Here is a 24,921-nt window from a genome sequence, read left to right on the forward strand (position 1 = left end):
TCACATTACTTCTCTGTCCACACCAAGTTTATGACTAAGTGTACTGCTTGGATCCTTGCTCAGTGGGAGGAATTCCCTTCACCACTGTTTTAACACAACCACATCTGAATGTGGTAGCAGTTCATTTATTACTGTACCACCTTATGGAGATGACCCATTTATTTAAAAAGTGCATTCTTATTTCTCCTCTTTGTGGTAGTTATAAGGAAACACCTACATGTTCATAGCTATGAGCAGAGGAAGCAATAATGGTGCAATTAGAGAAAGGTGAAATGGGGATCTGAGTCACTTATATATGAACTTAGTTGGGCCTAATTCTGAATGTACCACTTCTATCATGTTTTTGCTATTGTGCCAACTCTTCTTATTTGGTGGATCATAATGTTTTTTTCTAGATCATCTATTTAGTGTCTACAAGGGCCTAGTAGCATGTCAGGAATTTCTTTTTGAATGATGAACGTTCCCTATGCAGACAGCATGGCCTTGCTCAAGAACTCGAAAGGCATCTGCTTGGACTCCTACTGAGTTTTAAAAATGGGGATATTTTCAACACATCAACAGTTGCACACCACATGCTAGAGGCTATGTTGACATGTTCTAGTAAAGATACTTTATCTGATATTACAACTGTGATTGAAATACCACTTGGTTAAATTTGTAGGAATTTACAGTTGTCTGCTATGATTCATATCATTTTTGGAGAACTCAGACCTATTAATTAATTGGGCATATGGGGGCCATGATAGTCTTTTGAGTCTCCATGTTCAACAGTCCTTAAGAGATTCGAGTCTTCCCCTTTCAGCAGTACATAATTATTTAGGTAAATGGCTATATATATCTTTGGGGAAAGAGTGAGGGAATCACTACTACACGTAGTTGTTGTGGCACTGCAGCATCTTCTTCAAGAGGAATTGGTCTCCCCTTCAATTGATAGGCTCTGGATCTGAGAACTGGCTCATTTATGGAAACTGGGCAAGGTATTTTAATTTTCCCTTTGGTGTCTAACATTAGTCTTCTGCTATTCCAGAATTCTGTTTTTTGTCTCACTGATACTAGAGAACCTAGTGTTACAGCATTATTCCCTACCATCAATCCTGGCAAGCAGAAGAAACTATCACTGAGCTTCTCACTAGCAGATAATAGTTGACCCTTGAACAACACGGGGGTTAGGGGAACTGATCTGCCACACCGTCAAAAGCCTGTGTACAACTTTTGACTCTACAAAAACTTTACTAATAGCCTACTGTTGACTGCAAGCCATACTAATAACATAAACAGTCAATTAATACCTATCTCATACATTAAATGTGTTGTATACTGTATTCGTATAATAACGGAAGCTAGAGAAAGGAAAATATTAAGAAAATCATAAGAAAGAGAAAATATATTTATTCATTTAGTGGAAGTAGATTGTCATAAGGGTCTTCATCCTTGTTATCTTTACTTTGAGTAGGTTGAGAAGGAGATGGAAGAGAAGGGGTTTGTCTTGCTGTCTCTGGGGTGGCAGAGGCAAATAAAAAATTCATGTGTAAGTGGACTAACATAGTTTGAACTTGTGTTGTTCAAGGGCCGATTGTACTTATTGCTTTGGTGAAAGAAATATTATTTGGGTTCAGTAGGGGAATATAATCATTTGGTTGTCTTTCTTGTATTATGTTTTAAATCTAGTATGTCTACCTCTTGGAGTTTCAGGACTGCTTTCTTTGTACTTCACCGAGGTAGTTACAGCATCTCAACCTCATTATCATAGTCATTTTTAAGCCTTGGAACTATCCCGGTAACATTTAGGCTTGGCTGCAGGTGTACTTCCTACCATGTTAAATCCTCAGTTCTAGAAAAGTGTCTCTGAATCAGTAAAATCCCCGTCCCCTTATTCATTCTTATATGCTATACTCTCCCCAGTTCAGTGCTTCTAACATCCATTTCTCAGTATGGTCTCCTGGTTGTTGCCAGTACCTATTAGATGAGTCCTGCAACCCTTTCTTTTTATAGCAAGGACAATATTTTCCCAGTTTGAGCATTCTGAGATTTTCAGATAATTGGGAGTTAGCCTAGTGGACACTCAAATGGTGTAAGGACAAGTGATACTAGTGTGCCACTATCAGTTCTTGCTACCCTCTATTCCTCTCAAGCTTCATCCTCATTTACCTGCTTACCATTATAGCTAAATATACTTAGAAAATACTTAGAATGCTGTAACAAAGTCTAAGAAATCTGCCATCCAAAATGAACAGATGTTATTCCTGGTAATATTCACTTTTTTAAAAAAAACAGTTATTACAGATACAATTAAGATCCCAAATCCTCTTTTTCAGCCCCTTTCCCGTCCAAAGCTGGACACTTATAATGAATTTGTTATATCTTTTTTTTTTGTTTTGTTGTTAAACTTTTTAAGCTGCTTTATTGACACATAACTTGGCTACCACATAATTTAATCATTTAAAGTAAACAATTCAGTGATTTTGGTATGTTCACGGAGTTGTGCAATAATTACTACAGTGAATTTTAGAACATTTCCATCACTCCAGAAAGAAACTCTGTACCTATTAGACAGTCACTTTCTATTTTCTATTTCCCCCAAATCCTCCTAATCCTAGCTACTATGGATCTGTTTTCTGTCTATATAGATTTCCTTATTGTGGAAATTTTATATAAATGAAATCATGCAATATGTAGTCTTTTGTGACTGACTTATTTCATTTAATATAATGTTTGCAAAGTTTATGCATGTATCAATACTTGATTTTTTTATTGGCAAATAAAATTCCATTTTATGGATATACCACATTTTATTATATATTCATTACAGTAGTTGATGGATATTTGGATTGCCTTTCTACTTCTTGGTTATTATAAATCATGCTTCTATGAACATTTGTGCACAGGCTTTTGTGTGCATATGTTTTCATTTGTCTTGGGCATGTATTCAGGAAGGGAATTGCTGCATCATGTGGTAACTCTATGTTTTACATTATGAGGAGCTGCTATTATTGAATTCCAAAAAGGTTGCATGGTTTCACATTCCCACCAGCAATGTGTTAGATCTTAAATTTCTTTATATCTTCCATATGGATATCTTTACCAACACTTGCTATTGTTTATTTTTTTGAATATAGCCGTCTTAGTGGCTGTAGAGTGGTATTTCATGGTGGTTTTGATAGGCATGTCCCTGGACTAATGATGTTGACCTTCTTTTCATGCATTTATTGTCAGTTTGTATATTTCCTTTAGAGAAATGTCGATTTAAATATCTTGCTCAGTTTTATTTGGGTAATTATTATTGTTATTATTATTCTTAGATTTAGGGGATACATGTGCATGTGCAGGTTTGTTACATTGGTATGTTGTTTGATACTGAGGTTTGGGCTTCTAATGATCCCATCACCCAAGTAGGAAACAAAGTACCTGATAGGTAGTTTTTCAACCCTTATCCACCTTCCATCTTCCCTCCACCCTTTTGATATCTCCAGTATTTATGGTTCCTATCTTTGTGTCCATTTATACTCAGTGTTTAGTTCCTACTTACAAGTGAGAATATGCAGTATTTGATTTTCTGTTTCTTTATTAATTTGCTTAGGATAATGGCCTCCAGCTGCATCCATGTTGCTGCAATGGACACGATTTTATTCTTTTTTTTATGGCTTCATAGTATTGCATGGTGTATATGTACCACATTTTCTTTATCCAATCTATCATTGATGGGCACCTGGGTTGATTCCATGTCCTTGCTATTATGAATAGTGCTGTAATAAACATATGAGGCCAAATGACTTTTTGGTGGAATGATTTATTTTCCTTTGGATATATACCCATTAATGGGATTGCTAGGTTAAATGGTAATTCTGTTTTTACTTTGAGAAATCTCCAAACTGCTTTCCACAGAGGCTGAACTAATTTGCATTCTCACCAATGGTATATAAGTGTTCCCTTTTCTTGGCAACCTTGCCAACATCTGTTATTTTCTGACTTTTTAATAATAGTCATTCTGACTGGTGTGAGATGGTATCATATTGTGGTTTTAATTTGCATCTTTCTGATGATTAGTGATGTTGAGCATTTTTTATATGTTTGTTGGGTGCTTGTATGTCTTCTTTGGATAAGTGTCTGTTCATGATGTTTGCCCACTTTCAACGGAGTTATTTGTTTCTTATAGGTTTTGGGTATTAGTCCTTCGTTGGATGCCTGGTTTGCAAATATTTTCTCCCATTCTGTAGGTCATTTGTTTACTCTGTTGATAGTTTCTTTTGCTGTATGGAAGGTTTTAGTTCAATTAGGTTCCAACTGTCAATTTTTGGTTTTGTTGCATTTGCTTTTGAGGTTAATATCTAGAAGGGTATTTCCTAGATTTTCTTCTAAGATTGTGTAGTTTGATATGTTACATTTAAGTCTTTAATCCATTTTAAGTTAACCTTTTTTATGGTGAGAAGTAGGGGATTAGTTTCATTCTACATATGGTTAGTCAGTTTTCCCAGCATCATTTATTGAATTAGGATATCCTTTCCCTGTTGTTGATTTTTGTCAACTTTGTCAAAGATCAGATGGTTGTAGGTATACAGCATTATTTCTGGGCTCTCTCTTCTGTTCCATTGGTCTGTATGTCTGTTTTTGTACCAGTACCATGCTGTTTTGATTACTGTAGCCTTGCCATATAGTTTGAAGTCAGGTAATATGATGCCTCCAGCTTTGTTCTTTTTGCTTAGAATTATATTGGCTATTCAGGCTCTTTTGGTTCCATGTGAATTTTAGAATTTTTTTTTCTAATTCCATGAAAAGTCATGTTGGTAAATAGATAGGAATAGTGTTGAGTCTGTAGATTGTTTTGAGCAGTATGGACATTTTAATGATATTAATTCTTCCAATCCATGAATATAGAATGCTTTTCTATTTGTTTGTGTCATCTACAATATCTACCTCTTACATCAACATCCACTGTAGGAAAACACTACTAACCTTCTGTCACCACATATCAGGGTTGTCTTTTTTTGAGTTCCATATAAATGGAATTATACAGTATATATTGTTTTCTGTCTGAGGTATTTCCTTCAGCATAATGATTTAATCTTGTAGTTCAAGACTTATTTATCAGTAGTTCATGACTTATTATTGCTGAGTAGTATACAAATGTATAGATATGTCACAGTTTGCTTATTTTTTCACTTGTTCATGGACTTGTTTTTCTATCTTTTGGCTATTATGAATACCAAACATTAGGTGTCTTATGGCAAATATATATTTAACTTCATAGGAAATTGCCAAGCTATTTTCCAAAATAGGGGTACAATTTTACACTCTCACCAGCAATATGTCACTGTTTCAGTAGATTCATATTCTTTCCAGTACTTATCTGTACTTGCAGATCTACATATTGATTATGTAAAAATCAAAATGAATCTAAAAAGCAACTATTAGACCTAATAAGTAAACTTAGCAAGATTACAGAAACAAATATTTAATAATTATATTTTTATGTGATATGAGTAATCAATTGAAAAACTAAATAAAAATTAACTTTAATATTGATAAAAATAATAAAGTACTTAGGGATAATTGAACAAAGGATATTCAAGACCTCTATACTGAAAATTATAAAACATAGCAGATAGAAATTATAGAAGACTGAAATCAGTGGAGAAAAAGATCATGTTTGTGTGTTGAATGACTCAGTGTCATTAAGAGGTTCTTTCCAAATTGCTAGGGATTCAATCCAATCCTAATCATGATCTCAGCATGGTTTTTTGTTTTTGTTTTTATTTTTGGTAAATATTGACAAGGTGATTTAAAACTCTTTAACAAAATAGCAAGAAGTTGACCCAGCTAGGGATTAATACAAGAATTTATGATTGGCTTAATAATTTAAAAAATCAGTTAATTAGATTTCTGGTTTCAACTTCAACATGCAAAGAGCTTGGAAGTTGTTACTCCCATTCTTAAAACAATAAGATGTTGATCAGTCTTAAAATTAACAACTTTTCTTGGACCTATTAGAGAACTGAGATTTCAGTGGAAACCTACAGCCAGAAGCCTGAAGAGTAAAGCAAATCCAGATAGTCACAGATAGTGCAGAAGCCACTAAAGCCATAAACTTATGGGAACACTCAAATAGTAACTTTTTTCAAATTGCTGGGTGCTGAATGTGGGACTAGCATGAGAATGAGAAACTGCTGGTTACTGAAATGTTCGGGAACCCCCAATACTTTTCCTTTTAGGGAACCCACCAGGTTCTCATGGTAGAGATCTGAGAAAGATTCCTTTATGACTCTGGCAGGGTGCTTATTCTTCCAAATAAGCATTGTGAAATATACTCAGAGCGTTCTCCCTAACAAAAAAGTATTTTCCTGGAAAAAAGGCTTTACTAGAGCCTTATCCAAGGTAGGGGAAGGGCATTGCTCAACTTTAGCCACCTTGGCCTTCCTGTCTCATCAGATGGGGGCAAAAGGTGTTACAACTGGAGAAACACTTGTGAATGTCACAGCCCAGACACACAGACCCATTATATCAAGACTGAGATTTAATCATAAAATCATTGAGCATTTTCCTTCTCCCACATCTTACCATAACACACTAACCAGTCTTCATATAATAACAAGTGCAGACTCTGTCTGAGGAGGAATATTTCAAGAAGTCCAAAGTCAAGAACAAAGGCACAAACGAAGACACTAGAGAAATTTGAAGTCTCTGGCATATATGGCTATAGCACACATCAAGTGCACTTACACAGATTAACGTAAATACTCTAAAGGTCATTTACCTCAGTTCCTATTAACCAATACAAACGTGTGGTTTTCAACAAAAAATTACAAGGCATTCCAAAGACCAGAAAAAATACAATCATCTAAACAGATACAGCAGGTAACAGAACCAGAGTCAGCAATAGCATAGATTATGGAATTGTTAGAAAAGGAATTTAAAATAACAGTGAAACTATGTGAAAAGATTTAATGTAGAGATTAGACAAAATGTATACAGGTAAGCAACATGGAAGATGAGTAATGAAAGCCTAGAGGTGGAAACTCTAAGATTCAAAAGGAAATTCTAGAAATCAAAAACACTGTACAGAAATAAATGACTTTGACGTACGTATCTATAGATTAGACTCAGACATAGAATGAGTCATTGAGTTTGAAGATAGATAAATAGAAACTTCTCAAATGGAAATGTAAAGAAGGAAGGCAATTGGGGGTGGGCTGGTGAATAGAATATCCAATAACTGTGTGACGTTTCAAAAGGTGTAACATAGATGTGCGTTTGGACTACCAGAAGCAGGAGAAAGAGTGAGCAAAACAGAAGAACTATATTTGATCTTTGAAAGACATAATGTAGCAAACTCACATGAGGACAGATAGATAATCTGAATAGGCCTGTATCTATTGAAGAAATTAAACCAATTATTAGTAATCTTCCAAAACAGAAAGCACCAGACCCACATGTGTTTACTGGTGAATTCTAACAAAACATTCAAGGAAAAAATTATATCAGTTCTCTGTAATCTCTTCTAGAAAATAGAAGCAGATGGAATATTTCCAGTTCATCCCTGGAGGATTAGCATTACCCAAGTATCAAATCCAGACAAAGACATTACCAGAAAGGAAAACTACAGACCAATATGTCTCATGAATATAAATGCAAAAATCATCTACAAAATATTAGCAAATCAAATCCAACAATGTACAAAAAGAATTATACACTATGACCAAGTGGGATTTATTCCAGTTATACAAGGCTCATTTAGCATTAAAAAAATTAATGTAAACCATCACACCAACAGGCTACAGAAAAAACAATTAAATGATTATATTAGTAGACGCAGAGTAAGCATTGCATTTGACAAAATCTCACACCCACACATGATAAAAACCCTCAACAAACTAGGAATGGAAGGGAACTTCTTCAACTTGATAAAGAACATCTACCGAGAACGTACAGCACCATTATACTTAATTGTAAGGAACTAGATGCTTACCTGCTAAGATCATGAACAAGGTAAGGATGTATCCCCAAGGATTTCTATTTAACATCTTAGTGGAAGTCCTAGCTGTAATACAGTAAGATCAGAAAAGCAAACAAAAGATATACAGATTGGGAAGGAAGAAATAACACTATCTTTGTTTGCAGATTACATGAATATGTAGCACATCCCATAGAATCAACAAAAACACTTCTGGAACTAACAAGTGATTACAGCAAGGTTGCAGGATAAGAGGTTAATATATGTAAGTCAGTTGCTTTCTTATATACCAGCAATGAACAATTAAAAACAGAGTACCATTTACATTGGCATCTAAAATAACTGAAATACTTATATATAAATATAACAAAATACATGTAAGATCTATATAACGAAAATCAGAAGACTCTGATGAAAGAAATCATAGAAGATCTAAATAAATGGGGGGGGTGGTGAAGGTGATGGTTCATGGCTGTAATCACAACATTTTGGGAGGCTGAGGCAGGAGGATTTCTTGGGGCCAGGAGTTCAAGTCTGGCCCGGGGCAATGTTGTGAGACCCCAGTTTCTAAACAAAACCAAAAAAATAGCCATGTGTTGTGGCATGCGCCTGCAGTCCTAACTACCCAGGAGGCTGAGTTGAGAGGATCACTTGAGCCCAGAAGTTCAAGGTTGCAGTGAGCCACAATCACGCCACTGCACTCCAGCCTGGGTGACAGAGGGAGGCCCTTTTTCAAATGAATGAATGAATGAATGAAGAGATATTCCATGTACATGGATAGCAATATTCAATATTGTCAAGATTGAGTTCTTTCCAACTTGATCTATAGATTCAATTTAGTCCCAGCAAGTTATTTTGTAGATAATAGCAAAGTGATTCCAAAGTGTATATGGAATGGCAAAAGACCCAGAATAACCAACACAATCTTGAAGGAGAGCAGTTGGGAGACTGTCATTACTGGACTTCAAGTCTTATTATAAAGCTACAGTAATTAAGACAGTGTTGTACAGGTAAAAGAATAAATAAATAGATCAATGATACAAAATAGGTAACACCAAAATAGATCTATATAAATACAATCAACTAATCTTTGACAAAGAAACAATGGCAATTCAGTGGGGGAAAGTATAGTCTTTGAAACAAGTGATGCTGGAACAACTGGACATCCATATACCAAAAAAAAAAAAAAAAAAAAAAAAAAAATCCAGACACAGTCCTTACATCTTTCACAAAAATCAACCCAAAATGGATCATAGGCTTAAATGTAAAACACAAAATTATAAAACTCTTAGAAGATAACAGAAGAAAACCTAGGTGATGTGGCTTTTGTAATAGCTTTTTAGGTACAATAGTAAGAAAAGAATCGGTAACTTGGATTTTATTAAAATAAGGCACAAAATGGCAGATAGGAGGCGGAACTAACTTGTAGCTACCACTTGGATGGACAGAACAGCATGTGGAGACCCACATCATGAACTTTTACTTCATGAATTACTGCAGGAACATACCAAGAAAGACAAGAGAATCCACAGACCCTTTGAAGGAGGTGGATTGCTGCTGCAGGCTCTATGGGACAGCCAAGAAACCGTGAGCCTGCTTGCTTTCTCAGCTTAGAGGCTTGTAGCCTGGGGCAGGTTCTCAGCCCTGCTCACCGGCTGCCTAGAAATAAACTCTGTGCTCTTGAGGGGGCACAGTGGGAGTGAAACTGGCCTTTCGGCTGCAGGCTGCCTGGGAACTGGGTCAGGCCTGTGGCTGCAGGCTTTTCCCCACTTCCCGGGTGACCTGTGGGATGCAGCAGAGGCAGCCGTAATCCCCCCGGAACGTATCTCCATTGGCCTGAAAACCACACCCCCATTCCTCACAGCAGCCACAGCAAGCCCTGCCCAAGGAGAGTCTGAGCTCAGACATGCCTAGCCCTGCCCCTCAACTGATGGTCTTTGTCTACCTACCCTAATCGAAGACAAACGACATAATGCCTTGGGAGCTGTATGGGCCTGCACACTACCTGAGAAACCTGAATACTTATCCAAAGGTGACCATAGGGCAAGCTTGTATCCTCCCTATACAACCGCAGCTGATGTGCTCTTGAAAGCCCCACCTCATGGCTGGAGGCCAACCAACACAAAACCAACACACTTACCAAAAATACAACCAAGGACCTTCACAGAGTCCACTTCACTCCCCTGCCATCTCCACTGGAGCAGGTCCTGGTATCCATGGCTTAGAGACCTGATAATGGATCACATCACAGGACTCTTTGCAGACACTCCCCACCCAGTACCAGCCCAGAGCCCAGTAGCTCCACTAGGTGATTAGATCTGGAAGAGAAATAACAATCGCACAGTTTGGCTCTCAGGAAGCTCCACCGCAGGAGAAAGTGGAGAGCACCACATTAAGATATCACCCCATGGGACAAAAGAATCTGAACAGCAGCCCTTGAGTCCCAGATCTTCCCACTGACATAATCTACCCAAATGAGAAGAAACTGGAAAAACAATTCCGGTAATATGACAAAACAAGGTTCTTTGACACCCCCAAAAGATCACACTAGCTCACCAGCAATGGATCCAAACCAAAACAAAACCTCTGAATTGCCAGAAAAAGAATTCAGAAGGTCGACTACTAAGCCAATCAAGGAGGCAACAGAGAAAGGTGAAGTCCAACTTAACGAAATAAGAAAAAATGATGCAGGATACAAATGGAAGAATCGCCAGTGAAATAGATAGAATAAATAAAAAACAATCACAACTTCTTGAAATGAAGAACACATTTAGAGAATTACAAAATGCACTGGAAAGTCTCGGCAATAATATTGAACAAGTAGAAGAAAGAACTTCAGAACTTGAAGACAGGACTTTTGATTTAATCCAATCCAACAAAGACAAAGAAAAAAGAAAAAAAAATGCCTCCAAGACGTTTGGGATGTTAAATGGTCAAACCTAAAAATATTGGTGTTCCCCAGGAAGAGGAGAAATCTAAAAGTTTGGAAAACATATTTGAGGGAATAATCAAGGAAGAGTTCCCCAGCCTTGCTAGAGATCTAGACATCCAAATATGAGAAGCTCAAAGAACACCTGGGAAATTTATTGCAAAAAGATAATCACCTAGACACATAGTTATTGGTTATCTAAAATCATGATGAAGGAAATAATCTTAAGAGCTATGAGGCAAAAGCATCAAGTAACCTATAAAGGAAAACCTATCAGATTAACAGCAGATTTCTCAGCAGAAACCATACAAGCTAGAAGGGATTGGTTCCTATCTTTAGTTTCCTTAAACAAAACAATTATCAGGCAAGAATTTTTTATCAGGTGAAACTAAGCTTCATAAATGAAGGGAAGATACAGTCTTTTTCAGACAAACAAATTCTGAGAGAATTTGCCACTACCAAGCCAGCACCACAAGAACTGCTAAAGGGAATTCTAAATCTTGAAACAAATCCTTGAAATACACCAAAATAGAATCTACTTAAAGCATAAAACTCACAGTACCTATAAAACAATACAATGAAAAGAAAACCCAACAAGGTATTCAGGCAACAAATAGCACAATGAGTACAATAGTACCTTATATCTCAATGCTAACATTGAATGTAAATGGCCTAATTTCTCCACTTGAAAGATATAGAGTGGCAAAATGGATAAGAATTTACCAACCCGGTATCTGCCGTCTTTGAGAGACTCACCTTCCACATAAGGACTCACATAAACTTAAGATAAAGGGGTGGAAAAACATAGTCCATGCAACTGGACACCAGAAGCAAGCAGGAGTAGCTATTTTTTAATATCAGACAAAACAAAGTTTAAAGCAACAGCAGTTAAAAAAGAGGGACATTGTATAATGATAAAAGGATTAGTCCAACAGGAAAATATGACAATCCTAAATATATAGGCAACCCACACTGGAGCTCCCAAATTTATAAAACAATTACTACTAGACCTAAGAAATGAGATAGACAGCAGAACAATAATAGTGTGGGACTTTAATACTCTACTGATAGTACTAGACAGGTCATCAAGTCGGAAAGTGAACAAAGAAACAATGGACTTAAACTATACCCTAGAACAAATGGATTTAATAGATATTTACAGAACATTCTACCCAACAACTGCAGAATATACCTTCCATTCATTAGCATATGGAACATTCTCCAAGAAAGACCATATCATAGGCCACAAAACAAGTCTCAACAAATTTAAGAAAATCGAAATTATAGCAAGTGCTCTCTCTATTATAGTGGAATAAAACTGGAAATCATCTTCAAAAGGAACCCTCAAAACCATGCAAATAATGGAAATTAAATAACCTATTCCTGAATGATTGCTGGGTCAACAATGAAATCAAGAGGAAAATTTAAAATTCTTTGAACTGAACGATAGTAGTGACACAACCTATCAAATCTCCTGGAATACAGCAAAGCTGATGCTAAGAAGAAAGTTCATAGCATTAAATGCCTATATAAAAAAGTCTGAAAGAGCACAAATAGACAATCTAAGGTCACACCTCAAGAAACTAGAGAAACAAGAACAAACCAAACCAAACCCAAACCCAGCAGAAGAAAACTATTAACCAATAACAGAGCAGAACTAAATGAAATTGAAACTAAAAAATATACAAAAGACAAATTAAACAAAAACTGGTACTTTGAAAAGATAAATAAAATTGATAGGCCATTAGCAAGATTAACCAAGAAAAGAAGAGAGAAGATCCAAATAAACCCAATTAGAAATGAAACAGGAGATATTACAACCGATACCACAGAAATAGAAAAGATCGTTCAAAGCTACTATGAACACCTTTATGTGCATAAACTAGAAAACCTAGAGGAGATGGATAAAGTGCTGGAAATACACAAACCTCTTAGATTAAACCAGGAAGAAATAGAAACTCTAAACAGACTCTAAATAGTAACAAGCAGCAAGACTGAAATTGTAATTAAAAAGTTACCAACAACAACAAAAAAAGTCCAGGACCAGATGGATTAACAGCTGTATTCTATGAGACAATCAAATAAGAATCTGTACCAATGCTATTGACACTATTCTAAAAGATAAAAGAGGTAATCCTCTCTAAATCAAATCCTAATATCAAAACCAAGAAAGGACCTTAAATAAAAAGTAAACTATAGACTAATATCCCTGATTAACATAGATGCAAAAATCCTCAACAAAATACTAGCTAACCAAATCCAAGACCATATTAAAAATATAATCCACCATGATCAAGTGGGTTTCATACCAGGGATGCAGGCATAGTTTAGCATACACAAGTCAATAAGTGTGATATACCACATAAATAGGATTAAAAACCAAATTCACATGATCATCTCAATAGACACAGAAAAGGCATTTGACAAAATCCAGCACCGCTTTATGATTAAAACCCTCAGTAAAATTGGCAGAGAAGGGACATACCTTAAGGTAAAGCCATCTGTGACAAACCCACAGCCAACATTATACTGAATGGGGAAAAGTTGAAAGCATTCCCCCTGAGAACTGGAAAAAGATAAAGATACCCACTTTTACCACTTCTAGTCAACATAGTACTGGAAATCCTAGCCAGAGCAATTAGACAAGAGAAAGAAAGAAAGGGCATCCAAACTGGTAAAGAGGAAGTCAAACTGTTGCTGTTTGTGATGATTGTATACCTAGAAAACTCTAAAGACTCATCTAAAAAGCTCCTAGAACTGGTAAATAGATTCAGCAAAGTTTCAGGATACAAAAATAATGCACACAAATCAGTAGCTCTTCTATACACCAACAGTTACCAAGTTGAGAATCAAATCAAGCTCAATTCCTTTGACAATAGTTGCAAAAAAAAAATACTTAGGAATATACTTAACCAAGGAGATTAAAGGCCTGTACAAGGAAAACTACAAAACACTGCTGAAAGAAATCAGATGATGCAAACAAATGGACACCCCTCCCATGCTCATGGATGGATAGAATCAGTATTGTGAAAATGTCTATACTTCCAAAAGAAATCTACAAATTCAATGCAATTATCATCTAAATACCACCATCATTCTTCACAGAACTAGAAAATACAATCATAAAATTCATATGGAACCAAAAATAGCCCACCTAGCCAAAGCAAGACAAAGCAAAAAGAACAAATATGGAGGTATCACATTATCCCATTGCAAACTACACTACAAGGCTATGGTTACCAAAACAGTGGTACTGGTATAAAAATAGTTATGTAGACAAATGGAACAGGATAGAGAACCCAGAAATACAGCCAACTTATCTTTGACAAAGCAAACAAAAACATAAGATGAGGAAAGGACACCCTATTTAACAAATGGTGCTGGGATAATTGGCAAGCCAGGTGTATAAAAACGAAACTGGATTCTCGTCTCTCACTTTATACAAAAATCAGCTCAAGATGGATCAAAGACTTAAATCTAAGACCTGACACCATAAAAATTCTAGAAGTCTCACTCCGTCACCCAGGCTGGAGTGCAGTGGTGCAATCTTGGCTCACTGCAAGCTCTGCCTCCCGGGTTCACGCCATTCTCCTACCTCAGCCTCCCAAGTAGCTGGGACTACAGGTGCCCACCATCACGCCCAGCTAATTTTTTTTTTTGTATTTTTAGTAGAGATGGAGTTTCACCGTGTTAGCCAGGATGGTCTCGATCTCCTGACCTTGTGATACGCCCGCCTTGGCCTCCCAAAGTGCTGGGATTACAGGCATGAGCCACCGCGCCTGGCCTAAAAATGTATTTTTAAACAAAAAATGAAAAATAAAAATTGCCCTGCGAAAGACACTCTTAAAGGAATCAAAAGAGAGGCCACAGACTTGGAGAAAATATATGCAAAACATGTATCTAAAAAAGTATTGCTGTCCACAAGCTTAAAGAACTTTAAAAACTCAACAATAAGAAAACAACCTAATTTAAACATTGGTAAAATTTCTGAACAGATATCACCAAAGAGGCTATATGGATCACAAATAAGCATATGAAAATATGCTTTGCCTCATATGCCATTAGGGAATTAGGATGGGTCTAGAGTGGCTTTACTTTAGGAATTCTTTAGTCCTACCACTAAGGTAAAATCTTTTTGGGGTTACTACTGAATGCCTCTGGTTGAGCATTGAGATATCTCTACTCTTGGTGTTTGAAATTCAAATACCTTTCAGTGTTCTGTCAGCTCTCGGATACATTCAGCTCTGGAATTCAGGTAACTTCTAGTGCTATGTAAGCTGTCAAGTCTAAACATCTCTTGGGTTTCCACTTCTTTTCTGTGAAGCCCCATGCAGGTAAAATAAAAATATTACCATCAATAACATTTATAAACTCATTCTACCATTAATGCCATTTGTTAATTTAATTTGCAACACTCAAGTAGAAAACGTTAAGAGGTTGGAGAAAATTTTTCCTTCTCTACAACATCTATTCCATGATATATATCCCATAAATGTATAAACACAAGTATATAGATTTGATCCTTACAGAAATTAAAAGATAATAAAGACAACAAAAATAGTGCATAAAGCTTGAGCAATTGATTTAGAAAACCCTGGATTAGAATTCTACTTCTATCATGCCCTGGTTTTTTGATCATGAAAAATCACTTAATTTCTCAATGCTTAGAACAGTATCATTCTAATATTGTATATAACAGAATGTTAAAATGATAGTTTAAATTGAGGTCTCCAAAACTAGGTGGCAAATATTCCCCAAATTCCAAAGCAAGGCACTAAATCACCTTGGCAAGGCTTGAAGAGAAAATGAAAAAGTAATTTGTGACTCTTAGGTAACCACCCAACTCAATTAATAAGAGAAGTTAGAGAGGCCAAGAGAGATGTTAGAGATTATAAATATTTCTTTAAAGGGAGTTTTGGTGGTTTTTAAGCCTCCCCTATTTTTGAAGAAGTAGGAAATGCTTCCCTATCTCCCTATGCTGGACCTAGTGAAAAGGAGTTTTCAAAATGATTCCTTGGACAGCTTAGGATGTACACAGTAGATTGAGGGAGTAGTTGGGATAGCAAGAAATACTATTGCTTATAACTCAACCCTATATGGTTTGCTCTTTTAAAGTATACATTATATATAAGTGGGTTTTCTCTAAATATAAATATTATAATGCAAATATTTTCTCTTGAATAATCAGATCTGAGCCTGAGTTCTCATATAGCAATTATCAGCTGAAGCTGAAGCATAGCTGTTTCTTTAAATTGTACAGACTTTCCAGTTTACTAAAGGTTTTACTGTTCCATATATTTCTTACACTTTATTCACTTAAGTTAATTTTTAACTGTCTAAATTTTGCAGGTATTTGAATTTCCAAAACCTGCTCTTGGCTCTCAAATTCCAATAGTTTCTGTAAACCGTGAACTGTTGACTCAGATATATTTTTACCTGGTACATGGGATTATATTAGTTGTCTTATCTGGCATTTAGGAATAAATTGCTTAATGAATAAACATCCTACTAAAACCAGCCTTACTGCCTCTGTTTTTGAATCCCTCTAGAGCATTACTTATATAAAGTAATTTTTAAAAGTGTATCATTAAATTATATTATAATTATATTATTTATATATTTATAATATATAAATTATATAAATTTATAAATATGTCTATAATTTTATAAATTATATCAATATATCATAATGTATAATATATTAATGTTAATAATATATTAGTATTATCAATATATTATATATAAATATATTTATAATTTTATAAGATATATTATAATTTAATTATATTATAATTAAATTATATTTAATTCCCATGCTTAAAAGCTTTCAGTGACTTTTCATTACATCTAAAATAAAATTCAAATGTATCACCTTGATTTCAAGGTGTCTATATGATCAAGTACTTGCTTCTTCTCCAACCTCAATCACTGTGTTCCAAGCACCATTAACCTTTTACAGTTCTTTTAGTAACTCAAGTTAATTCACAATTAAATGTCTTTGTTCTAGATCACCTGGATTATTGCCTGGTTAAATCTTTTATATTCATGCCTGAGCTTTAAAGTCACCTACTAACAGAGCCTTTCCTTAAGAGACAACCACAAAACACTTTATCACATATTCCTATTTTATTTTCATTATAACACATCACTAGCTTATATTTTCTCATTTTGCTTATTTGTTTGCTGTTGCTTCCCTTCAAGTAAAATATAGCAATATGAGAGCAAGGGCTTTTATGTCTTGTTCACTGATATATCCTCATATGTACAACAGTGTTCAATGGTTTGGCAGTTAGGTAATTTATGACCTTAGCTAATGTAGTTTCAGAGAAAAGATGGATGACGAAGTTTGATGAACATAGGGTAAAGACTGAATGCAAGTTGAATAAGCAGAGAAAGCATCCATTAGTGATTCAAGAAATTTGACACTGAAAGAATAGGAATAAGAGAAAAGAGTAACTAAAAGAGGAAGAAAAAGTAAAATCAGGAAGAGGTGGCAGATATATAATATAGTTATATACATATGTAACAAACCTTCACGTTGTGCACATGTACCCTAAAACTTAAAGTATTATTAAAAAAAAAAAAATATATATATATATAGTTATATTTCTAGGTTGCACTACAAAAAGAGGTTATTCCAAGCAGCCCTCACTTCCATAAGTTTCTGCTTTTAGTCAGACAAGGGAAGCTCTGAGTAGACTTCTTTCTACATCTGTTGATTCTCAATTGCCTTCAGCTCAAAATAATCCATATGCCAAAGTGGCATATATTGGTGTGGCATATTCTGATCCTCTTCAAAATGAATGTAAGTTTTTCTATTTATGTGTATATATGTGTATATATATGTGTTTGTATATGTGTATGTGTGTTTATATATATGTATATATCCATTGGATTCCTAAATCCTATAAGCACATGATCAAAATATGTCTCATTCCATTTCAGAATACTTTTGAGAGCCATGTAAATCCAATGTGTTAGTACATTCTGAAAGAGAGTACTCAAATTCATGTAGTTAATCATGATTTAAGGAAATTAGTGTAAGAAAAGGAAAAAGTCACCCCCGTGGGATTTCAGGGTCAAGAGGAACTGAAAGGTTAACTTAATAGCATCCATGTAGGGTAAGTCCTTTGAATCTTACAGTTTTGGAGATCAGAATCCCAAAATGAGTCTCACTTGGTTAATATCAATGTGTTGGAAGAGCTGCACTTCTTTCTGGAGGCTGTAGGGAAGAATTTGTTTTCCTTCCTTTTTCAGCTTCTAAAGGCTGCCTTTGTTCTTTGGCTCTTGGCCCCTTTCCATCCTCAAAGTCCACAGTGGTCAGTGGAGTCTATTTCATGTTGCATTACCCTGACACTAACTCCCTGTGTCTTTTTTTGTTTGTTTTTTTCACTTATAAGGACTCTTGTAGTTATGGTGAGCCCACCTGAATAATCCAAGATAATCTCCCCATCTCATGGTCAGCCAAACAGTGACCTTCATTCCATCTGCAACCTTAATTTCACCTTGTCATGTAACATAACATATTCAAAGGTTTCAGGGATTAGGACATGGACATCTTCAGGGCAGGTGCATTATTCTACCTACTACACTGATAGTCACCCTATATTTTATTCTTCACCTTTCCTTTCGTATATCCTCAGCTCTCAGCTATTAGTTTGATTTTTTCTACTTTTCTCTATCACCGTAACTTTTTGAGTACTCTGTAAACTGTCACTTGATTTATTTGGTGATATGCAATAGGGCCAGAAATAATCTGTTCTGGAAATAAAAATTCAGTCAGTTAAATTTCTTCAGAAATCACATACACAATATACATTTGTTAAATAAATTAATTAATACAAGTATCTATTCAAAAATTGTATCTAAATTAATAGAAACATTAGAATTAATTTCAGTTTTCACAGCTGAATTATTTCAAAATCACTGACTACATTTTCATTAAGTTTAGAAGTATTAAGTGGATTGTTTGCTGTGTAATACATAGATTATTATGCTATTAATAAATAGAAATAATAACTTTTTCAGGCTATAGCAGAAATTTTTGCAGTATTTTCTTTTCTCTAGTTGATATTATTAGTAATGGAAAAATTAATTGGTACTCTATAACTTGCTTGATCAATGGCTGTAAGTTACTAGAATATCCTCAAAAACTTAGAAATTTTTATGTAGGTCTTCTTTCCTTAAAAATCATTGCAAGAGTCTTGTAGTGATTATATGATATTCAAAAGTAAAGCTATCCACTGCTGTGTGTTCCCAGGGTGTCCCTTACATTTTCTATAGTAGAAACATCAAAAATATTCTAAGGAGATCTTTTAGAAATATTGCTTCATTTATATTTACAGTCAGTTTTCAAAAATAAGATTATCATTTTCTTTGGAGATCTTGTATAAGCCATTGGAACCATCATTTTTTTCTGGTAGTAGCAAAGAAAATAAAAGAAAACCTACCAATAATTTAAATTTAAATAGTAATCAGTGCAGTGGCTATATCCTCACTTCTGTTACTTTGCTTCCTTCACTGAGCCAAAATTCCACATTCAGGTTCTGTTTTTGTACCACTTAATTCCTGACAACAACTGCCATATAAGTTGTGGTTCTTAATTGCTAACAATAGAAACTAGTTGGCTGATTGATTAGAAAGGGAGTTTATTCTCCCATTCACAATTGCTACAAAGAGAATAAAATACCTAGGAATACAACATACAAGGGATGTGAAGGACCTCTTCAAGACGAACTACAAACTACTGCTCAAGAAAATAAGAGAGGACACAAACAAACGGAAAAACATTTCATGCTCATGGATAGGAAGAATCAATATCGTGCAAATGGCCATACTGACCAAAGTAATTCATAGATTCAATGCTATCCCCGTCAAGCTACCACTGACTTTCTTCACAGAGTTAGAAAATACTACTTTAAATTTCATATGGAACCAAAAAAGAGCCCATATAGCCAAGACAATCCTAAGCAAAAAGAACAAAGCTGGAGGCATCACGCTATGTGACTTCAAACTATACTACAAGGCTTACAGTAACCAAAACAGCATGGTACTGGTAACAAAACAGATATATAGAACAATGGAACACAACAGAGGCCTCAGAAATAACACCACACATCTACAACCATCTGATCTTTGACAAACCTGACAAAAACAAGAAATGGGGAAAGGATTCCCCATTTTATAAATGGTGTTGGGAAAACTGGCTAGCCATATGCAGAAAAGTGAAACTGGACCCTTTCCTTACACCTTATACAACAATTAATGCAAGATGGATTAAAGACTTAAACGTAAGACTTAAAACCATGAAAACCCTAGAGGAAAACCTAGGCAATACCATTCAGGACATAGGCATGGGCAAAGTCTTCGTGACTAGAATACCAAAAGCAATGGCAACAAAAGGCAAAATTGACAAATGGGATCTAATTAAACTAAAGAGATTCTGCACAGCAAAAGAAACTATCATCAGAGTGAACAGGTAAGCTACAGAATGGGAGAATTTTTTTTGAATCTATCCATCTGACAAAGGGCTAATATGCAGAATCTACAAGGAACTTAAACAAATTTACAAGAAAAAAACCCATCAAAAAGTGGGCAAAGGATATGAACAGAGACTTCTCAAAAGAAGACATTTATGAGGCCCACATACATATGAAAAAAAGCTCATCATCGCTGGTCATTAGAGAAATGCAAACCAAAACTACAATGAGATACCATCTCATGCCAGTTACAATGGTGATTATTAAAAAGTCAGGAAACGACAGATGCTGGAGAGGATGTGGAGAAATAGGAACACTTTTACACTGTTGGTGGGTGTGTAAATTAGTTCAACCATTGTGGAAGACAGTGTGATGATTCCTCAAGGATCTAGAACCAGAAATACTATATGACTCAGCAATCCCATTACTGGGTGTATACCCAAAGGATTATAAATCATGCTGCTATAAAGACACATGCACACATATGTTTATTGTGGCACTATTCACAATAGCAAAGACTCGGAACCAACCCAAATGCCCAGCAGTGATAGGAGTGGATAAAGAAAATGTGGCGCATATATACCATGGAATATTATACAGCCATAGAAAAGGATGAGTTCATGTCCTTTGCAGGGACATGGATGAAGCTGGAAATTGTGATTCTCAGCAAACTAACACAGGAACAGAAAACCAAACACTGCATGTTCTCACTCAGAAGTGGGAGTTGAACAATGAGAACACATGGATACAGCATGGTGAACATCACACACCGGGGCATGTTGTGGGGTGTGGGACTAGGGGAGGGATAACATTAGGAGAAATACCTAATGTAGATGATGGGTTGATGGGTGCAGCAAACCACCATGGCACGTGTATACCTATGTAACAAACCAGCACGTTCTGCACCTGTATCCCAGTACTTAAAGTATAAAAAACACACAAATTCCCAGAATTCCCAGGCCCCACCCTAGAACTACTGATCAGAAATTCTCAGTGTAGGGCTCAGCCATCTGCGTATTAACATGTCCTGTAGAAGATTTTGATGCATGATAAAGCTTGAGAATCAATATTTTAGGAAAATTCAATGGCTTTTTAAACCTGATCAATTAAAGCAATAGCTCCCCTCTCCTCAAAAAAGAAAGGGAGTTTATTAAATGGATATTGGGTAACTTACTGGGAGAGCTGGAAAAATGAGTTCAAGACAAGCTTCCAAGAGCAACATCGCAAACCATGCTATAGAAGTGACCTAATGTGGATGTATTGACACTCTTAAAACAAATTATGATCTCTTCTCCCACTGTATCTTTGTTGCATGTGAGAATTACTCAGAGAAGGAAAAGGCTGAAAGATAAGCAGCAAGAGTTCGTGAAACACCCCATAAACCACATGATTAAAACCCCATAAGGAATTCGAATATTATTCTCGTGGCAGGAGACTTTTAAACAGGAATGGCATTATGAGATTTTCATTGTAGAAAGATGATTGAGGATGCATTGTGGAAAATAGGTTGGAAGCAAGGTCAGAATACACAACAATAGGATGTTTATGTACATGTATGTGCATACATATATGTATATGTATATCCTATTGGCAACCAATAGGATGTATATGTATATATCTATGTATGTGTATATATTTCTATTTCTGTCTATTCATCAATCAATCAATCAATCAACTATCTAGATTGTTTTAAGAAATTGGCTCACACAACTATGGAGGCTGGCAAATCCAAAATCTGTAGGGCAGGTTGGCAGGCTGGAGACCCAGGGATGATTGATGTTGCTGTCTTACATCTAAAGGCAGTCTGGAGTCAGAATTCTTTCTCAGGGAACTTGGTCTTATAAGGCCTTCAACAGAAGGCCAATCCATATTATGAAGGGTAACCTGCTGTATTCAAAATCTGCTGATTTAAATACTAATCACATAAAAAATATCTTCATAGCAAGATTTAGACTGGTATTTGGTCAAAAACTGGGTACCTAAGTGGACATAAAATTAACCACTACACAAGGAGACCAGTTAAGGAGTTGCAATGTGAAAGATTTGATAGTAGCACTAAGAATGGGCAAAAATAGATGTACTCAAGAGATGCTTCAAAGTAGAATTGACTAACATAATATGCTGAATTTGGAATAGAATAACAGATGATAGGCTTGACCATCGTAGTGGAAGGTTTTGCCACTCACTGAGATAGGATACAGAAAAAGCAAAGCAGGATTTGGTAGGAAAGATAACCAGTTTGTTACGTGCTAAGTATAAGATTTTTGTGGTACATGCAAGTAGAGTGATCTACTGCGTATTTAGATACATTTTCTGAAATTTGGGGCAGAATTCTGAGCTGCAGATAAAGATTTTGGAATCATAAACATATAATGGTAATTGAAGGCTGAGATGGCCCAGGAGGAGTGAGTAAGGTATGAAAAGAAGTAGGTCTAGAAAAGAATGTAGGAAAATATATAAGCAGTAGAGAAAAATAATTTCCCAAGGGAACTTGAGAAGTGATGGGCAAAAAAAAAGAAATTGGAGAGTCTTGTTATTATAAAAAGCCAAAGGAAGAAGAATGTATCATGAAGAAAGGTTTGATTATAAAGTCAAATATTGCAATAGGGATCAAATTAGAGAAAGACTGAAAAGTGATCATTGAATTTAGCTACTAGAAAGTTGCTATTCGTGACCTTATTAGCCACTAGGTAATAAATTCATGTGTTTTTTATGGTATATTTACCCACTTGGTGTTAAACCAATACATTACCAAGTAGTCTGTAATTGTATTTGTAATTTTAGCATTAACTGCTGTATATTCTTATAAGTAAGAACTTTTTTTAATAATTGAAAGATAAATTATAGTGTTTTATATAAAATTATATACTTTGAGTTTTGTGAACATTTGTTATAATTATATAAACTAAATGTCACAGCTGAAAAGTATCAAGCAGCCTGTGAAAACATGAATTAAACTGATTAATACATTACTGCTTTAAGAAATACTTAAAAGATCTTGAAATATTTTAACTCTTATTAAAAACAGTATTTTCTCATGCCATTTCTATGTTTTTGAAAATTGATTCTATGCAAGTCTTTTGGATAGTAACTACTAAAATAGCACTAGGAAACTAAGCTTTGGATATTATTTTAAAATGAGCATCTATAATATGCCACTCTCTAGGTAGCAAATGGAGATTAGTGATATAAACAAGACATAAAACCATTGTTTTATTTTTTTCTGAAATTTATATACATTTAAGGGGTACAATTGCAGTTTTGTTGCATGAATATACTACATAGTGGTGAATTCTGAGTTCTTAGTGTAACCGTTACCCAAATAATATACCTTATACCCATTAAGTAATTTCTCATCCCTCATCCTCCTCCTTCCCACCTTTCTGAGTGTCCAATGTCTATTATTTCACACTTTATGTCCATGTGGACACGTTATTTAACTCCCATCTATAAGTGAGACTGTAATATTTCACAGTTTCTGAGTTGATCTAACTTAGGATAATGGCCTCTAATTCCGTTTATGTTGCTGCAAAAGATATGATTTCATTTTTTATGGCTGAATAGTATTCCATTATATATCTCTCTATATAGCTGTACCTATATCATTTATCTATCTAATCTATCTATCTATCTATCAATCATCTATCTATCTATCTATCCATCCATCCATCCATCCATCTATCTATGTATCTATCTAGCTCACATTTTCTTTATCGAACCATCCATTAATGGACACTTAGATTGATTCCATGTATCTGCTATTGTGAATAGTGCTGCAATAAACTTATAAGTGGAGTTATCTTTTTGGTATAATGATTTCTTCTCCTTTGGGTAGATACCTAATAGTGGGATTGCTGGATTGAATAGTAGTTATATTTTTAGTTCTTTGAGAAATATCCACACTATTTTCCACAGAGTTTGTACTAGTTTATTTTCCCACCAACAATGTGTAAGTGTTCCCTTTCCTCCACATCCTTGCCAACATCTGTTATTTTTTGACTTTCTAATAATAGTCATTCTGACATAAGATGATATCTCATTGTGGTTTTAATTTGTATTTCTCTAATGAATAGTGTTGTAGAGCATTTTTTATATACTTGTTGGCAATTTGTAGGTCTTTGTTTGGAAAAAATGCCTGTTCATGTCCTTTGCCTGTTTTTTAATGGGGTTATTTGTTTTACTGTTTTTGAGTTGTTTGAGTTCTTTGTAGATTTTGGATGTCAGTCCCCAGAATAGTTTGCACATATTTTCTCCCATTCTGCAGGTTGGCTATTCGTTCTGTTGATTGTTTCCTTTGTTGTCAGAAGGTTTTATTTTAATTAAGCCCCACTTGCCTATTTTTGTTTTTGTTGCTTGTGCTTTTGAGGTCTTAATAATGAATCCTTTGCCTAGGCCAATGTCCAGAAGAGTTTTCCCAAGTTTTCTTCTAGTAGTTCTATAGTTTGAGGTCATACATTTAAGTCTTTACTCCATCTTGAGTTGGTTTTTGTATATAGTGAGAGATAGGGGTCCAGTTTCATGTTTCTGCATATGACAATCCAATTTTCCCAGCACCATTTATTGAAAAG

The 24,921-nt window shown here is 35.2% G+C and overlaps 1 protein-coding gene across 4 annotated transcripts in view; it reads left to right on the forward strand.

The window, feature by feature from the left end:
• Window positions 1-24,921, forward strand: part of STXBP5L (syntaxin binding protein 5L) — a 507,599-nt gene that overhangs the window by 100,609 nt on the left and 382,069 nt on the right. The gene's annotated exons all lie outside the window — the stretch shown is intronic.

The sequence above is a fragment of the Pan troglodytes genome, chromosome 2 (assembly GCF_028858775.2).
Source record: "Pan troglodytes isolate AG18354 chromosome 2, NHGRI_mPanTro3-v2.0_pri, whole genome shotgun sequence".
Classification (NCBI taxonomy): Eukaryota; Metazoa; Chordata; class Mammalia; order Primates; family Hominidae; genus Pan; species Pan troglodytes.